The following is a 19,242-nucleotide window of genomic DNA, read 5'->3' on the forward strand; positions in this document are numbered from 1 at the left end:
TCCCTCTGTAGACCGGATTGGCCTCTGCCTCACAAGTGCTAGGATTAAATGTGTGCACCACCACCGCCACCCCAGTTGAATGGACAACCTTTTAACTTTTATCAAGCCATATATTTGGCTGTGTCATTGTTTACCTTGCATATTTTATGATTTTACTTGAATGTGTCCAATGGAACCTTTTGATGTGTGAAACACTTCTTAATTTACAACAATGTATTGAAATGAGCATTGAGAAAAACCACTTCTTTTTGTAACAAAATACATTTTTTTGTTACAAAAAAGACCTCAGAAGTACTATTTTACTTTGACATCAAAGCTCTATTCCTCTTTAGCAGAAGGAGTCAGGCCTCCAGGGTAAATTTGAAGCCCTGGATGGCTGCAGTTTACTTTGAGGTCAGTAAAGAAATATGCTTCTAGCATGGGACTTTCTTTGGCTTCTGTTCTGATTGAGACTCAGAAAGGAAATAAGCAATTCGACTCTGAGTCTCAGGACTGAGACCTGTCCCTGCCCTGACACTTGTTCTTATCTTCCTACTCTTGTTTGAGAATAGCCCTTGCCCCTTGTCCACCCAGTTGTGAAGATAATGTTAAGCACCTCCTCAGAAAAGCCTGGAGACAGCTCCTTTATTCCCCAGAGTCCTCTGCCAGGGCATTTCAACTAGCCCCTTAGAGCAGGGAGTATCAGTTCATTCTCCAGCATGGGAAACAAGAGGTTTCTACATCCAAACAAAAACCTGTAAGGTTAACCTTCCCCTCAGGTACCTCAACTGAGAAAACAAAACTGGGATGTCTCAGCCAGATGCTGAGTTTATGCTCAAGTAAATCCAAAACAGAGAGCCCTTTCTCAGGAGTGTGTTTGAATGAGAAGCCAGCAATCCAGCAAACTCTAGGAAACTGACTTCACTTAGACCCAGCCTGCCAGAGGAGGGTGCAGGTTCTTGCTAATTTTTATAGACAACTTCCCTAGGTAGGTAGAAACATTCCCTACCTGGACTGTAACTGCACAAGTTATAGCTTTAAAAACTCAGAGAATTGGTCCTCCATCCTTCTCCAGTGGTGGGTTCCAACAGTGGCCCAAGTTTCATATCCCAAATCTCTCAATTTATATAAAAAGTTTTAAGGGATAGATTGGGAACTTCATTGTGCATATAGACCTCAGTTCTGAGCAAGAAACAAGAATGAAGAGGATGTTAACATAAACCAACAAAACTCATTAGCGTCTGGCAAGGAGCAGGTCGATCTCCTTCCCTTTGCTTCACATGGGGTCCACTGCACCCCATATGGCAGGGATGTTCCCCATATGAGATTGGGTTTGGAAAATCTGTTTTTCTGGCTCAGAGACCAGCCGCTTGAAGAACTCTCTTACCATTCCTTTCTCATCACTACAGGCTCTCCAGTCTTCCCTAAAGGTTATTCATCATACAATACAAGAAAGTCAGCCTACTGGCAAGTCCACAGGTCCACTACCAGTTTCCTTTTGTTCAAGACTGGTGAATTATCTGGGTCAATCAAATAGCCAAAGCGATTCTGGAAGCAACTTGGAAAGGAAAGGACCCTACATGGGGATTCTCTCTACTCCTATGGCTGTGGCAGTATCTGGCATTACACCACAAATCCACCACACACTGGTCAAGAAAGTGAAAGCCATAGATGCTGCCATCAAATGGACTGTCTCCCAGACTATAGAACCATTAAAGTTAATATTATCATTGGCACCAATTCTTTTCACTCCCTGTCTCCCTACCACGGATAAGTCTTATGTTTTGTCGTGGTCCAACTCCCTCTACCCTCAGGCGTGAACCAGGGAGTTGAGGAAGACAAATACAGCAAAGGTATTAGCTAATGTGACTACAGACCAGCAAGTCATATTTATCTTTTCTCACTGATACCCACTTCAAGTGTGTGGTTGTATTAGAAAAAGAGAAGTTGTGGTAGTTTATCTTTTGAAATTGAAACACAGAATTTACAAATCTATGCATATCCTTCAACTGGCTTCTTGTTGCCAAAAATGGGATTTTTTCCATTGCAAAAAAAATGGTGTGGTGAACAGGCTTCTTGAAACACACAATTAAATGTATAAATAATGAGAAAAAATGTAATCCAGTGGCTATAAAATTAAAGATCTGTGAAGAGTTTTTGCACCCTGATAAGCTTCTCTGCTGATGCAGCAATCCAAATCAGAGCAAATCAGACCAAATTAGAATATGTCCCAGTTTAATGGGTGAAGTGTTCCCAGATGGTTCTCTGGCTCCTTCAGAGAGGGGACAGGGACCGAAAAACTACATGTCTGTTTTTTGGGGGGGGCAATTTAAATACCCTGGTGGAGTGGCCTTACACATCTTTGGGGGAGTAGCCATGTTTGGTGGGACTTTCTGGGCAGCAGGCTCTGGCAGAGAGGTAGAGGCCCACCAGAACCCGAATCTTTGGGTATATGAATGTCAGGGTGCCAGGAGCTGAGGTGGAGCTTCCACCAGAATATTGCAGACTCTTTGGGTATAGGGGCACTAGTTCAAGTCTGGCTACTTCCTGTGGGCATGAGGTGATTGGAGAAGATGGGAGTTGGTAGTTGGTGGACGCACATTCAGGAGGTGTGAGTGGAGAAGCATCTGGTTAATTGTTATCTTAGAAACCTCAGGCATATGTTTCTTGAGGAAGCAGAGAAAGCAAGTTGCTAGGAAAAAAATAGATTATTTACATCTGTCCTAGTTGCACAAGGCAGAAGAGCAGATAGGCCCTTCATTGGGACATTTTGGAAAACAGGAGGGTGGAGGGTCCCAGCTGCTGGACAGACCATGTATTCTGAATAGATGCCCGCTTGAACCTGGAGAGATGGCACCAGCAGAGATGTCCCAGGCGCTTCCCAGCTGAGGAGTTGGTGAGGATCACAGTATGAAGTCCTATCCATTGGGTCTGAAGAGATTTAGGAGCTAGCTGTTCGAGGAGGACTCTGTCCCCCGGGGAGAGTGGGGCAGGCTCAGGGGCAGTTGGGTGTGTTGGTGTTGCAGCAGGGGGACAGCTGTCAGCATGTGAACAGAGAGGGGACCTCAAAAGGGAGAGGTAGAGGAGGTACCTGGACAGTGGAGGAGTCTGGGAGTTGTGATTGAGGAGGAAGGGCCTTCTGTAAAGGAGCTCTAAAGGACTCAGGCCTGTAGGAAAGCTTGGTGTGGCCCAGAGGTGGGTAAGGGCCATGTGGAGAAGGATCGGCCAAGACAACCTGAGTTCAATGGAGAGCTTAGTGAGCTGTTGTTTGATGAGTCCATTGGCCTCTCAACCTTTCCTGAGGATTGTGCGAGGTAAGGAATATGGAGCTTCCAGGAAATGTTGAGAGCTTCTGACAGGAGCTCCATGACCCTGGAAGTGAAAGCTGGCCCGTTGTCCATTTGTATGGGAGTGGCAGGCCAAATCTAGGAATGATGTGTTCCCATAGTACTTGGGCCACTACATCTGCTGTTTCCCTGCCGATCCTCACACAGTTGGTGTCCTCAAAGCTAGTGCAGAAGTCGATGTATCTAGAGATCAAGGGGATACAAACTGGAAAGGAAGTAGTCAAACTTTCCCTATTTGCAGACAATATGATAGTATACATAAGTGACCCCAAACATTCTACCAGGGAACTCCTACAGCTGATAAACTCCTTCAGTAATGTGGCAGGATACAAGATTAACTTAAAAAAAAAATCAGTAGCTGTCCTATATACAAATGATAAATGGGCTGAGAAAGAAATCAGAGAAACATAACTATTTACAGTAGCCACAAATAATATAAAATTCCCTGGGATAACTCTAACTAAGAAAGTGAAAGACCTGTATGACAAGAACTTTTTAAGTCTTTGATGAAAGAAATTGAAGAAGATATCAGAAAATGGAAAGACTTCCCATGCTCATGGATAGGTAGAACCAACATAATAAAAATGTCAATCTTACCAAAAGCAATCTACAGATTCAATGCAATTCACATCAAAATCCCAACACAATTCTACACAGACCTGGAAAGAACAATACTCAACTTCATATAGAAAAACAAAAAACCCAGGATAGCTAAAACTGTGGTTATATTTTATTTGTGCTGAAATAAGAAGATATTTTATTTGTATGTTAATAAAAAAAGTTTGCCTGGAGATCAGAGGACATAGCCAGCTATAAACAAAAGTTAGGCAGTGATAGCACATGCCCTTAATCTGATCACATGGCTAGCAGAGTCTCTGTGTGTTCAAGAACACACTAGGAAACAACCAAGTGTGGTGACACATGCCTTTAATCCGAGTACCAACCATAGAGACCCGAAGGTCTGTATAGACAGGCAGTGACAAGGAAGTGAGGTAGCTGGGCTAAGAGCCAATGAGAGGGCAGAACAGCAAGGCAATAAGAGGCTGGGTAGACAGGAAGGAGCTCTCTCAGGAAGCTATGGCAGTGTGATGAGCTAAGATTAGCTGGTGACTCTCACTATTTCCTTGATCTCTACGGCTTTCACCCCTATATTTGGCTCTGTGTTTCTTATTTAATAAGACTATTTAGAAATTTGTCTACATAAAGCAATCCTGTAAAATAAAGCAACTTCTGGAGACATCACCATTCCTGACTTCAAGCTCTGCTATAGTGCTATAGTAATAAAAGCAGCTTGGTATTGTCATAAAAACCGACATGTGGACCAATGGAATTGAATTGAAGAGCCTGACATCAATCCACACACCTATGAACACCTGATTTTTGACAAAGAAGGCAAATTGTACAATGGAAAAAAAGGAATGCATCTTCAAGAAAATGGTGCTGGCCTAACTGGATGTCAATAGGTAGAATAGATCTATATCTATCACCATGCACAAAACTAAAGTCTAAGTGGATCAAGGCTCACAACATAAATCTAGTAACATGAAACCTGATAAAAGAGAAAGTAGGAAGTAGCCTTGAATGCATTGGCACAGGGGACCACTTTCTAAATATAACACCAGTAGCACAGACACTGAGAGCAACAATTAAGAAATGGGACTTCTGAAACTGAGAAGCTTCTGTAAAACAAAGGATACAGTAAATAAGACAAAACAACAGCCTACAGAGTGGAAAATTATCTTCCCCAACACCACATGTGACACAGTGCTGATCTCCAAAATATATAAAGAACTCAATAAATGAGACATCAAAATATCAAACAATCCAGTTAAAAAATGGGCTACAGAACTAAACAGAATTCTCAATAGAAGACTCTCAAATGGCCAAAAGACATTTAAGGAATTGCTCAACATCCTTACTCATCAGGGAAATACAAATTAAAATGACTCTGAGATACCATCTTACACTTTTTAGAATGGCTAAGATAAAAAACATTGATGACAGCTTATGTTGGAGAGGATATGAAACAAGGGGAACTGTTGGTGGGAGTGCAAACTGGTACAGCCACTTTGGAAATCAGTATGGTGACTTCTCAGAAAACTGAGAATCAATCTACTTCCAGACCCAGTTATTTGTTGAAAATACTTTCTTTTTTCCATTGTATAGTTTTGGCTTCTTTGTCAAAAATCAGGTGTTCATATGTGTGTGGATTAATGGCAGGGTCTTCAATTTGATTCCATCGGTCTGTATGTTGGTTTTTATAGCAGTATCAAGCTGTTTTTTTTATTACTCTAGCTCTATAGTAGACCTTGATGTTAGGGATGGTGATACCTCCAGAGGTTGCTTTATTATAGAGGATTCTTTTAGCTATCCTGGGTCTTTTGTTTTTCCATATGAAGTTGAGTATTTTTCTTTCCAAGTCTGTGAAGAATTGTTGCTCAATCATACCACAAAGATACATGCTCAACTATGTTTATAGCAGTACTATTTGTAATATCCAAAACCTGGAAACAACCTAGATGCCTGTCAACTGAAGAATGGATTAAGAAAATGTGGTACATATACACAATGGAGTACTACTCAACAGAGAAAAATAATGACAGCATGAAATTTGCAGGCAAATTGATGGAACTAGAAAATATCATCCTAAGTGAGGTAAGCCAAACCCAGAACAAACATGGTATGTACTCACTCATAAGTGAATTCTAGATATAAAGCAAAAAACAATCAGACTGCAACCCACAGAACCAGGGAGGCTATATAGCAGGGGGGACCCTAGGATGATTATGGCTTATAATAAGTTTTAGTTTTACTCAATTACTGGGCAACCCTCAATCAAACATTTCAGTATTAGGATAAGAATTTATACTGTATCAAGCTGATAATAAATAAATAAGTAAGTAAATAAATAAATAAATAAATAAATAACCCAGTTATACCACCCTTGGGCATATACCCAAGGAATGCTCAATCATACCACAAGGACACATGCTCAACTATGTTCATAGCAGCATTATTCACAATAGCCAGAACCTGGAAACAACCTAGATGGCCCTCAACTGAAGAATGGATAAAGAAAACCTGGTACATATATACAACAGAGTACTACTCAGCAGTAATAAACAATGGCATCATGAAACTTGCAGGCAAATGGATGGAACTAGAGAATATCATCCTGAGTAAGGTAACTCAGACTCAGAAAGGCAAATGTGGTATTTCCTCACTTATAAGTGGATACTAGATGTAAAGCAAAGGATAACCAGATCATAACCCACAGCTCCAGAGAAGCTAGCTAAGAAGGAGAACCCTAAGAGGAAGGCATGTATCACACTGGAAAGGGGAAATAGATGAGATCTCCTGAGTAATCCTAGGGGCGAGGGGGCACAATAGAGGGCAGTGGATGGAGTATGAGAATAGAAGAGAATCGGATGGTCAAGTTGGAACAGGGATGGAGTGGGAGAGCTATAAAAGACATACCATAATAGAGGGAGACATGAGGATAAGAAGAAATTGGATGCTAGGAAAGTTCCCAGGAATCCACAAGAATGATCCAAGCTTGGACTATTAGCAATAGTGGAGAGGGTGTCTGAATTGGCTTACCCTAGTAATTAGATCAGAGAATACCCTAACTGTCATCATAGATCCTTTATCCAGTAACTGATGGAAGCGGATGCAGAGATCCACAGCCAGACTCCAGTCTGAGCTCTAGGAGTCCAATCAAAGAAAGAGATGAGGGATTCTATGAGCAAGGGGCAACAAGATCATGATGGGAAAACCTACAGAGAAAGCCAAAGCAAATTTGTGGGAACTCATGAACTTTAGACCAATAGCTGTGTAACTTGCATGGGACTGGACTAGGCCCTCTGCATAAGTGAGACAATTGTGTGGCTTGATCTTATTAAGAGGACCCCTGGAAGTAGGATCAGGATCCATCCCTGGTGCATGAGCTGGCTTTTTGGAGCCCACTACCTATAGTGGGACACCTTGCACAGCTTTGATGCAGTGGGAGGTGCTTAGACCTGCATCAACTGAGTGTACCAGGCTCTGCTCACTCTCCATGGGAGGCCTTATATTTTGGAGTAGGGAATGGTGTGGTGGATTGTGTGGGGGAGCCTGGTGGATGGGAGGAGGGAAGAGAGGGGGATCTGTGGTTGGTTAGTAAAAAGGATAAAAAATTCTTAATTAATTAATAAAAGGATAGCTACACCAGCTTGCTTCTTAATCCCATTTGACTGGAAAGTCTCTTCCCAACCTTTCACTCTGAGGTAGTGTGTGTTGATATTTTATTTGTACTCTAACAAATAAAGCTTGCCTGGGGATCAGAGGACAAAGACCGCTGCTATAGCGAACATAGAAGTCAGACAGTGGTAGCACATGCCTTTAATTCATAAGGCAGAGATTCAGCTGAATCTCTGTGAGTTCAAGGCCACATTGGGAACAGAGCCAGGAGTGGTGGTGGCACATGCCTGTAATCCCAGCAGTAGTTAACTGTAGAGGTCTGAGGTTCTGTACAAAGCTGGGTTGAAAGATGAAGTGATGTAGCTGGGTTGAGAGAGGAAGTAAGATGGCAGGGTAGAGAAAAGTATATAGGTGTAAGTTTATAGGAAGTAGCTCTTTTGGGCTGAGGATTTCCTAGCATTAAGAATTTATGGCTGGCTTGTTCTATTCCTCTGGTCTTTCAGCTTTCACCCCAATATCTGGTTCTGGTTTGTTTGTTTTTTTTTAATTAATAAGACCAGTTAGCAATTTTTGTTATATCTGGTGACCCAATGTTTGTGGCATGAATTCCCAAAAAAGCCAATTGCCTGGTGCTCAGGCCCCAGCTGCACACGGCCAGAGTCTCCACCCTACATAGGCAGGAGTTTCTTTGGCTTCTCTCCTGGTGAGTTGTGGGCTTTCTCTGGATTCCCATCTCAGCCTGCTACCACACCAGGTGGCTGCCTTGAAACTCCCTCAGGCTTCTACTGTTCTAAGTAGTCAGCAGAGTTGGTTAGTCAATTAAGATTTTTAAAGGGAGAAATTAATTAAAACAGAATTTTTCTACATTAAAAAAAAGGGGAACATTTTTACAATGAGAATTTGGTCTCTGATAACACATTAGGCAGTCTGAAAATGGAGCAACAAAATGAGAAGATAGTTTGTGTTGATAGGATTTACATAATATTAATTATGAATATTTTTTGTTTGATCTTTTTTTATCATCAAAAGGGTTGGTTAATATTAGTGCCAAAATAAAAGTTTTAGAAAAACCTATTAAAACAGACTGTAAAGATATTCAGACCCAGACAGAAGAATTTAAAGGTGAACCTATCTCAGCATTACATTATGTGGTTACAGAGAAAGAGCCTAAGGCTTTCAAACAGTCAGACTCAATCTATCCAGTAACCTTACAGGAACTGCCAAATGTTCAAGGCTGTGTAAGAACTGACTGGACTCCAGTGCAAATGTTAGATTTGAGGAAATTCAAGGAAGTCATAGTCTCAAATGGTATGCATTCTCTGTTTGTAAAGCAAATGTTAAACTCATGGTCAACTTGTAATAGAATTATCCCTCAAGACTGGAAAGATTTGGTTACAGCTGTCCTAGAGGGTGTAACCCAGTTATAATGGAGGACCTGGTGGGAAGAGGAGGTTAAAACTGTCACAGCCATAGCTGGATGGAATGGCAAAAGTCATAAAGCCAGCACAGCTTCCTGACAAAGATCCAGCAAAGCTGAGCCACATGAAGACTGCCATGCCACCTTTGCTTTTCACCTCCACCTGTTACATATTTGGGGCACTTCTAACATTTGTACAATTTGGGGATATTGGATTGATGGAAAATTCCTTATGAATCATTCATTTATGTCTTCTCCCAAGAATGCTGCTTCTAAGCTTCCCCAGGAAAGCCCTGGACATACTATCCCCTGCCCCACTTTGAGGGAGATATCCTTATCTACTTGAAGGTCTCCCTTATGCCTTGGAGGTTGTGACACATAAAGAAGCCAGAGGTCTCTTCATGGGGAAATGAGACATTCTTGAAACATCTGTCCCTGTACTTACACAGGAACAAGATATTCAAAACAAAGTAAACTCAAAAAGGTCAACAAGATTCGATGGGCTAGAGGAGTTGGCCACAGTTCAGATTACAAGACTCTTTCCACTGTACACTTAGAAAATTATGTGGCATACAACTCTGCCCAAGAGACATATGATGAGCAAAGTATGGAATGGAAAGAAGATGAAATTATAAGGTGGCAGGACCTCCCTCTCTTAAAAGTTAGAGCCACTATAATGTCATATGACCAAGGAACAACAGAATGCCAGGATTAGACATATAGACAAATTCTATAAAGATATAAAATATAAACATTGTATTATGCCAGGATTTGAATAAAAACTGTAGCAGCTTTAACCTGGGGATTTTTCCTAGACACTCTGACCACTAAAAGTTAGTAATACACTGCTTGAGACATAGCAAAATGCCCAAGGTGACTTAAAGATTTTGTTTTGGTCCAGTGTCCTTAAAGCAACCAAAGCTACCAGCTTGAGAACAGGCTGTCATGTGACTCTAGATTCTTAAAATTGGGTTATGGGGTTAATGAGTAAGAATGATAGCTCTGTTATTAATAATGTCAAAACTTGAGGGAAAATGATTGGAAACTATAACTCTGTTCTGTCATAGTTTATTAATGATGACTAAAAGATGAGCAAAAGGAAGTGAAACACATGTCCAAAAACAAAAATATGATCTATGTTTTGGAACATCATGAATGCATCCCTATTTACTAAATTCTGTATAAATAAAGCCTGTGGGAGATACAGTTTGTTAGAGTAGGACAAGCCATATTGAGAAGTGCTTCTTCTCTGTCCATCTCTCCTAAAACAAAATTAAGAAGTCTCTTGTGCCTTCTCCCTCCACCGCAAACTAAGAAGTACCCTGTGTCTGATTCTTCTGTCACCACTCTTGCACCCACCTATCTTCAGACTGTGCCCTCATCCGGAGCTGGATTTTGGCATAAAACTACAGGACAATGATGTAGGACTAGAGGTATGGAAATTTCCCAAGATTAACTTCTTGGAGAAGGTGCTTATGCTGATATACATCATAGAAGAAACACTTTCCCAGAAGAATTAAAGAACAATCTTTATATGATTAACACACCCTAATTTTATGCCACATGGTAGCCTTAAATGTTTGGGACAGAATTGAAGAAGAAAGATAGAAAATTGAGTCATTTTCAAAAGTTATACAGGGCCCAAAAGAAACCTTCACAGATTTCTTACAAAGGCTGTCTTTAGCAATAAACAGAATGATACCAAATTCAGAAACTGGACAGATAATACCTAAATCTCTGGCTTTTGAAAATGCTAATGTGGGGGGGGGGTACGTGAGTGGGGAGAACAAGGGAATCCGTGGCTGATATGTAAGATTAAATTAAATTATAAAAAATGCTAATGCACAATGCAGAAGGGTAATTATGCCATTAAAGGCAGGATCAGTAGTCTTGGAGGAATGGATCCGAGATACAATGAATATTGAATCTCATGACCATGATGATACTTCGGATAGGAGAGGGGATTTCCAGAATTTTGAAAAAAATAGTAATGTCAAATGTTTCAAATGTGATAAACAAGATCACCTAAAAAGGGAATGTAAACAGGGCATTTCTAGACATAATGTTTTCTCAAGGAATAATCCCAACAGAAGGTGTTGCAATTGGACTAATGAATGTAGATCAATAAGGGACAGACAGTAATCCTTTGCCTTTGCCATTAGGAAATATCCTAACAGGCCTCTTGCAGGCCCTCATGACAAATTCAGTTCAGTGCTTTCCTGCCATCACAGAAGAAACACTTTCCCAGAAGAATTAAAGAACCTAATGCCTATTGTAAAAAGTCATACTGCTCTGGATGATAGAACAGCTTTAGAAAATAAAAAAAAATGTAAGGAAAAACTATAAATCAAAATTGATAAAGATTTCATTTAGAACCTCCCTAAAGTTAGAATTGGGGAAGGATTTTTGTTTTTGTCTTTCAGGAGAATGAAAGCTAAGGAATTTGAAGAACACTGGACAAATGAAACATCTGAAGAAAAAGGACAAACCATCCAGAAGAAATGTCCCAAGAAAAAGAGTAAATTGACCTATTGGTATATCATATATCTAACAGGATAAAATTTCATGTCTTCCTAAATGTTTGTTTCTGCTGTTCTCTACAGACACATAATGTAGCTGAAAGTTTTCCTGTGTTCTGCCTGGCCTGTAGTCAGAACAAATCTCTCTCACCTGCTGATCCTGCAGCCCCAATGACACAAATGAACACACGTAGGCTAATATTATTTTTAAACTATGGCCATGACAGGCTTCTTGCTATCTAGTTCTTATATTTTAATTTAACCCATTTCTATAAATCTATATTTTGCCAGGTGGCTTGTAGCTTAATAATATTTTTACACCTTGTTTCTCATGGAGGTGGCTGGCAGTCTCTTCTCTGCTCTGTCATTCTCCTAATTCTCTGTTTGGATTGTCTGCCTACTTCTAAGCTGCCTTGCCATAGGCCAAACATCTTTATTTATCAACCAATCAGACCAACATATTTTCATAGCATACAGAAAGACATTTCCTCACCACTTCCCCTTTTCTTTCTAAACAAAAGGAAGGTTTTAACTTTAACCTAGTATAATTACATATATCAAGCAAGAATTACAGTTATAATATCTAGTGTATTTGTATTGGTAAAATTAAAGAAAATATTCCGTCTATCCTGTATTTATGAGTCTAAAGATTCCTCACTGTTGGGCATTGATCCTCATAGACCTAAGAAAGCTTAAAGATTCTGACTTCACAGAAATGAAGCCATACTAGGCTTCCTAGTCTCACCGTCTCATATCAGCAGCAGCACAGACTTGTCTCCCAACAGCTGCCTACAAGATGGAGCTGGCCACCAGCCACCATGAGCTAAGTGGCATGGCTGTGGATTTTCACCACAGTATACAGAGGCATCTGCAAGCCATGCAGCATGGTGCATGATGGATATAGTTTTTGCTAGTACAGACAAAAAAGAAAGATGTTTCTGGGCTATATGCTGATGGATGGAAGCATAGACTCACTGCTTCACAGAGCCCATGGTGAGCATGGTTCCTAGAGCTGGCTATGAACATAGTTCCACCACGTTGGGAAGCTGAGGTTGGCAGAGCCAGCAGCCAAAGCTGCCATTTCACTCCTTTTCATTCTACAGTTTAAAGCAATAGAGTCACAATAAGTCAGATTCAGATTAAATAAACCTGTAAATGGTTTATGGTGTGTGTAAAAATGTACATAGACTTGGTAGAGAGAGGAAAAGAAATATAGACAGTTATATAAAGAAATAGTTTTTAAAAATAAAGTCTTTAAAGAGACAGTAAAGGTAATATAAAAAAAATAAGCCAGGTAAAGATGGATATTACACAGAGAATCTGGATTGTGTTGTCTTTGGGATTTTTAATTGCAGGAAGACATTTGATTGTAAAAGCTGCTTAGTTAAATCAATATGTATATTTTAAAGGTATCTTGATTTCAAAATCTATGTCTAAGGATATATTGCTTTGGAAAAGAGGTTCTGCTTTAGTTTCCACAGAAGATGAGAAGCTGTGGATTGCTTCCAGGCTAATATAGGTTGACCAGCCAAGACCTCCTAAAAGGTTTCTGATGGCACTATGGCCCAGATGATCCAATATCCAGAGTGGTTTCAAGGCAACTAGTCAGACAATGCAGCCTCACAAACTATTCCAGTCAGGACCTGACCATAACTCTTAATTTTCTCAGGATCCCCATAAGAATACAGCACCCTTTATCAGAACACTATCATAGAACACTATGCCCACATTCCCAAAAAATGGATTATGGATGTATGTCTTTGTTTAGGTTGTTGGTTACAAATTGTTATTGGTCATAGTCAATCTCTTTCTAAAAGAAGACATGGGGATAGGATATAGATATGATAGGATGGAAGGGTAGATTATTGAATCTACTTTTGAAGAGCAACATTTTCACAGCATATAGAAAGATATTCCCCCATTAACATAATACACATGGTCTTTATGTAGTCCCAATTCAATTAAAAATTAAAGCTGGCTTTGGAGTTGGAGTGTGGCTCTTTCCTTCTCTAAAGCAAGCATGCTTGTTAAAAGGAAAATCCAAAATCTCTATATCATGTCAGAAGAGCCATCTGATAAGGGAGAGAAGAAAACCAAAATTAAAGGACAATTTTATTGCCACTAATCTCATAATTCTCTGGTTCTATTTTGACTGTTTAATAATTTTCTTAAGGTACTTATTTTATATCAAAACATATATATATATATATATATATATATATATATATATATATATATATATAAACTTTTGTCATGATATTAATGGTCATATAGAGTACTACCTAATTGTATAAAGAAGGCTTCATCTAGCTTCCTGTACATTATTTTGGGTTTGAGTTTCTATCATTTTTTCTACAGGGAACCATGACTACACCTAACAGCAAATTTGAAAAAGATGGTAAGACCCCACAACAATGATTCCATCAGGTTGATAATAATACCACTAAGCTGGAAAACATCACCCAAAGATCAGCTTTGGACTACAAATTGCTCAGGATAATTTCAAGATGACTAGCTGAGATGATCCAGCCTCACAGACTACTTGAGCAAGGGCTTGAGACAAGCCCTGAATTTTCCCATATGCAGAAACTGGACAACAAGTGATGCAGTTAACTCTCCCAGAACTTGACAATTAACTCAGAATTTTTCTTTTTGGGATCCCCTAAAGATGCCTTCACCCCCAAAGAGCAGGAAGTAATTTTAAGAACAAGATGCCCACATTTCCAAGAGGTGTGGGTGGGTGGTTTTTGGTCTTTCAATGGGTTATGGATAATTGTCATTGTTTAGGATGGTCGTTTACAAGTTCTTATTGTTTATGGTTAAGAAAAAGGCTAAACAAAGGAGATTATGTTTAAAGTTCTTGTTTGAAAAAAAGAGGATGTAGATATAAGATAAAAGATAGATTACTGAATCTGCTCTGAAAAGAAAAAAAAGAGGATATAGATATAAGATAAAAGGCAGATTATTGAATCTACTCTCAAAAGAAAAAAAGAGGATATAGATATGATAAGATAAAATGTAGATTATTGAATCTACACTGAAAAAAGAGAGAATATGAAAAGATAAAAAGGTAAATTATTGAATCTACTTTTAGAAGGCAACTATTAGTTTTAATATATTTTACATTGGATTGAATTTTTGTATATTGTATACAAATTTTATATATTGATACAAATTTCAGATTGATTTTGTTAGAATATATTGTACATATATTTCTAATCTTGTTCAAGGTATTGTACCTATACAATTCATTTTACAATGTAATGCAATTTGCTAATCCTTGAAAGTTATTATTACCAACTAATTAGTATATAGAGACATGTATTAGTAGTTAGTCATTACAATCAAACTTGTAGTCATATTAGGTATGTTTCCAAGGTCAAGCAGAGATATATTTATGATAGACAGGTTACCTTCAAACAATTCAGAGATCTGCATAATATGGCATTTAAGATGTTTTAATAACATAGATTTTTTTCTTTTTACATGACAATGAGACATGTCTGCCTCTGGCATCGTCAATCTACTTCAGTGAAAACAATGGGTAATGGAGAAACTCCACATGGAGTTTACTTTCACTGTGGCAAAAAATTGGCCACTGGGAAAGAAACTGCCCTTACATTGACTGCTGACAGTATACTGTCCAAAATGGACAAGCAGGACACACAAAAAAAGGACTACCAATCCTTGCCAAGACAAGATAGGAAGGGTCTTTAGAAAATCCTGTTTCACAGAGGAGTCTGTCAAATATGATAAGCCTGTAGACTGAAGATGATGCCCCAACATTGCAGAGAAAACTTGGGTGACTGTCCAGGCAGCTAGCTGTTTCTGTCATAACTCACATTTTTTAGAAGTCACTCATTTGCACTTTCTGTTTTACTAGGTCATATTATTTCCTTCTCTGTTCTCTGAGGGAGCTGAAGATTAGATAGTTATAGTTTTACTTATAAAGAAATTCTGAAAAGAAACTCACTAAAGAGGTGTAAAACTTATCAGTTTGAAAGTTACCAAAAGATAGTCTTTGTAATGTAAATTAGGATAGAAGGTATGTTAGATACAATCCTCTGTATTCACAAAAATAGAATCGATAATAAAATAATTTCTCTGAATTTGTCAAATGCAAATGGGCTAGACATTATTGATGTATTCATTGCTTGTATATATTGCAAATAGTTATTGTACTTACTATATATAGTTTTTTATATTATATTTTTATTTTAGATAATATAAGGTGAAATGTGGTGATATATTGTGTACCCCTAAATATTGTGCAACCTAATAAAGCTTATCTGAGGATCAGAGGAAAACCCCAGCCACTATATTAAACATAGAAATCAGTCAATGGTACACCTTTAATCTGAGGCAGAGATTTGAGATTTGAAAATTTCAGGATGTGGCTGAGATTCAACACACAAGTTTCAGAAATTATATAATTATATAACTGTATGGTCATCTTCATTAATAGATATATCAATATTTTTCTTCTGAATAAAACATTAAATTAGACACAGTACTCTACTGTAAATATGGATTCAGTTATATTCTCCCATTATGGCCCAATATGTGTTTGCTGCATACTGATCATAATCTTGATTTTTTGCATAATATATTGTTTATTGTACTCATAAAGTATGTATGTATGTATGTATAGGTATATATAAATATGGAAAATAAAACACAACCTTTCTGATATGCTGAGTATTTGGAACCTTGCTGGCAATCATGCAGTTTGAGATGCAAAAGACAAAAGGCTTAAATGAGGTTTAAATGTGACTGAGCTATGTTCTCAAAAGTCATGAAGACTTGGTACTTACAGTGGGTTGTGTTCAAGTTCATGGTAAAATGTTGCATTGCTCTAATGTAGAAAGAGGGTTTTTTGTAGGAAGCAATGTTTAAAGTGTGTTATTTCAGTGGGAAATAAAATGAAGTGGAACCAGTGGTTTACCTACAGCTGGAAGGAAGAAGATAATTTCTACAGTTCACTCATGGATATATTCCACTTGTTTATATTCTGCAGATGTAGAAAAATGGTAACGTGGGGAATGATTTTTCATAACTGGTAAACCTGGTGAAGCATTTTCTCTATTGAGTGTCCATTTTTCCAAATGACTCTAGGTTTCATAAAGTTGACATAAAACTAGCCAGAAGAATAAACTGAAATGTGTCATTTATTTATGATATAACATGAATTAATGGATTTAAAAATAAATGATCTAACTGGTAGACAATTCTTTAGGATACTGGACATTATATTTATTTATATGGGCCCCAATGTAGCAATGACAGACCATGTGACAATTGGAAACTTATTTTTGTTATTTATATATGTGTGAAAACATTGAGATAATTTGAAAACCAACCCTGTAAGTCCTGTAGGCCATTGTATCATGTGCTCTGATAAAGACAAGTGTCCCTGGGAATCACTTGGGAAAACTGTTCCTATTACCATGCTCAGCACCAAACCCTTTGAGAAACCTCCAACATTGAGAATACCATAGTCTGTGTCTGATTTCCCATTCCAGTCAAGAACCACATGGTCTCCAGCAGGTTTGGTCAGTTGGGTACTCTTCCGAAAAGGGTGAACCTAAATAGATGCATGATCTTGTGATAAATAGGCCCCATAGAGGTAAAACTGAGCCAGAATTAAGGACAATCTCCTACTGACTTTAATTACAAAGTGAAAAGTGACTTTAACATGGGCATCCATGATGTTGAACAAATGAAAGCCTAGAAAAGTGGACAAAGCATTATGTTCCTCAAAGATCAGTCATTTTGAAAAGAAAACGTATAGCCAAGCACTCCTAAATAATGAAAATGTATTGAGATAAATGCCAACTTTCTTGAAAGATAACACCCAAGTAAGTTTTTAGACTATTTACAGTTGCACTGCATAAAGGGAATGATTTTTTTTAATAGAATATTATGTGATCATTTGTTTAGCACAGTGTTTGTAGAATATGACAGGGCAAAGTTCTTCCAGCTTGTCTCAGATGGAGCTATCTTTGGTTTAGATTGAAACTGAGCCCCATTTTCTACCTCTACAATGAAAAGTCCCCAACCATGTTCTAGAAACTCAGGGTTGAAATGCCTCAGCTAACTGCATGTTTTTGGCTTCTATTAAACTGCTTGCTTGCTTACTTGCTTGCTTGCTTGCTTGCTTGACTTCCTCTTACAACTGCCAACCATGATGTAGTTTTTCTGTGTTCTTTGCATTTTAAAGCTACCTATAAAATGAATGTGAGGCTGTTCTTTGAGAAGTGTTTCTCTCCAGGTAGTCACTGGTGTATTAATACAGACTCTCAATTTAGACATTGGTCATGCTGAATAGTGTTTGTGTCTCTACCCCACAAAATAAAAGTGCTCATACCAGTCTAGTTCATACCATCTCTGGTGTGAGAAATGTCAGAAGATATATGGATTATTTAGGTTGAACATTTTGTCATCGGAAGATCACAAGGCTCATTGTAGTCAAACTGTAATGACTTAAAATAAAGGCCCTCTTTATTACAGACACCACATTCATCTGAGACATTGAAACCTTGGTTTCTATCTATCATTAGGCAGTGAGACAAGTAGAGCCTGTCATGTTGGCCTGTTGACAAAATATTCTAAATTATGTGTTGCCTAGCCCAAGTGCCTTTATAAATCCACAGTGTGACATATTGTTGATGTTACAATACTATGGAAGTAATATTACCTGTCAGGGAAAGAACACTTTCTTGCTGTGGAATACTCTTTTTGTACAATATGAATATGTATTACTCTCAGTCATTAATAAAGAGCTGACTTGTCCATAGCTAGACAGGATTTTCAGAGCAGAGGGATGCTGAGAAGAAGAAGAAGAAGGAGCACAGTCAGAGGATAGTGAGGAGCTAAAGAGAAAAGCAAGATGAACTTGTCAAGTTGAAAAAAGGTACCACCACATGGCAGAACAGAGATAAGAAATATGGGTTAATTTACATTATAAAGGATAGCTAATAAATAGCCTAAGCTATTAGCTGAGCATTTATAATTAATATTAATTCTCTGTGTGTTTATTTGGGAGTTGGCTGGAGGGACAAAAAACTCTGCCTATACTTTCTCTTTCCCATTTCCATGAAATTGATTTATACTTGATTGAGAGGAAAAACATCTCATGTAGATAGTGGGCCATTCCATATAAAACATTGTATACATTGTAACTCTCTTCATTCATGGCCATGTAAAATATTTTCCCAGGTAAGAATCCCAAGGAGATATTGTGAAGACAGTTATTCAGAATTTTACAATTGTTCCTTGAAAACGAGCAGCTGGAAAACAATGTCCACAATGCATGAAGCTAAATTTCTTCTCAGTATTTGGAAGGATTGGTTGTCTGTATAAAATCTGTAAAGTTAACTATTTCCTCTTGATGGTGTGAAAAAACAAGAGTCCTGTGCAATGACTATATGTGGTATTTATCAACTGTGGAAACATTCCATTGTGAGTTTAGAACCCAGATTTTCCAGGTGAGTGACCAATGCATAATATTCACTATTAATTTTAATGGAGAATCAGTATCCACATAAGTAATAATCACAGTTAATAAAATTAAATGTACCCATCTTTCCCAGGATTTAGTAAGAAATAAACCCCTGCTGACTAGGATCATTTCCACAAATGCTATGCAGACTCCACTTTTATCCATCTTTCTTCTCAAGTCTGATGCAATCTGAGTGCCTTTGTGGTCATCTGAAATGAACAGCCCCACCCAGGCCCACTGGAAATAATTCATCAAAGAAGTCATTCCCAGTGGCAAAGATATGTCCTTGTGGGCCACTTG

The 19,242-nt window shown here is 38.4% G+C and overlaps 1 long non-coding RNA gene across 3 annotated transcripts in view; it reads left to right on the forward strand.

Annotated features, from left to right (window-relative positions):
- LOC107399971 (uncharacterized) overlaps positions 1–14,609 on the forward strand; it is a 30,493-nt gene extending 15,884 nt beyond the window's left edge. The window contains exons 6-8 of one of the 3 annotated variants that reach the window (XR_013047463.1): positions 1,389–5,981; positions 11,346–11,440; positions 13,800–14,599. This is a non-coding gene — a long non-coding RNA (uncharacterized LOC107399971). Of the gene's footprint in view, positions 1–1,388; positions 11,441–13,799 lie in introns of all 3 variants that reach the window. The other 2 variants (XR_013047464.1, XR_006066995.2) reach the window with 2 other exon arrangements.
- Positions 14,610–19,242: the final 4,633 nt, after the last annotated feature.

The sequence above is a fragment of the Peromyscus maniculatus genome, chromosome 22 (genome assembly GCF_049852395.1).
Source record: "Peromyscus maniculatus bairdii isolate BWxNUB_F1_BW_parent chromosome 22, HU_Pman_BW_mat_3.1, whole genome shotgun sequence".
Lineage (NCBI taxonomy): Eukaryota > Metazoa > Chordata > Mammalia > Rodentia > Cricetidae > Peromyscus > Peromyscus maniculatus.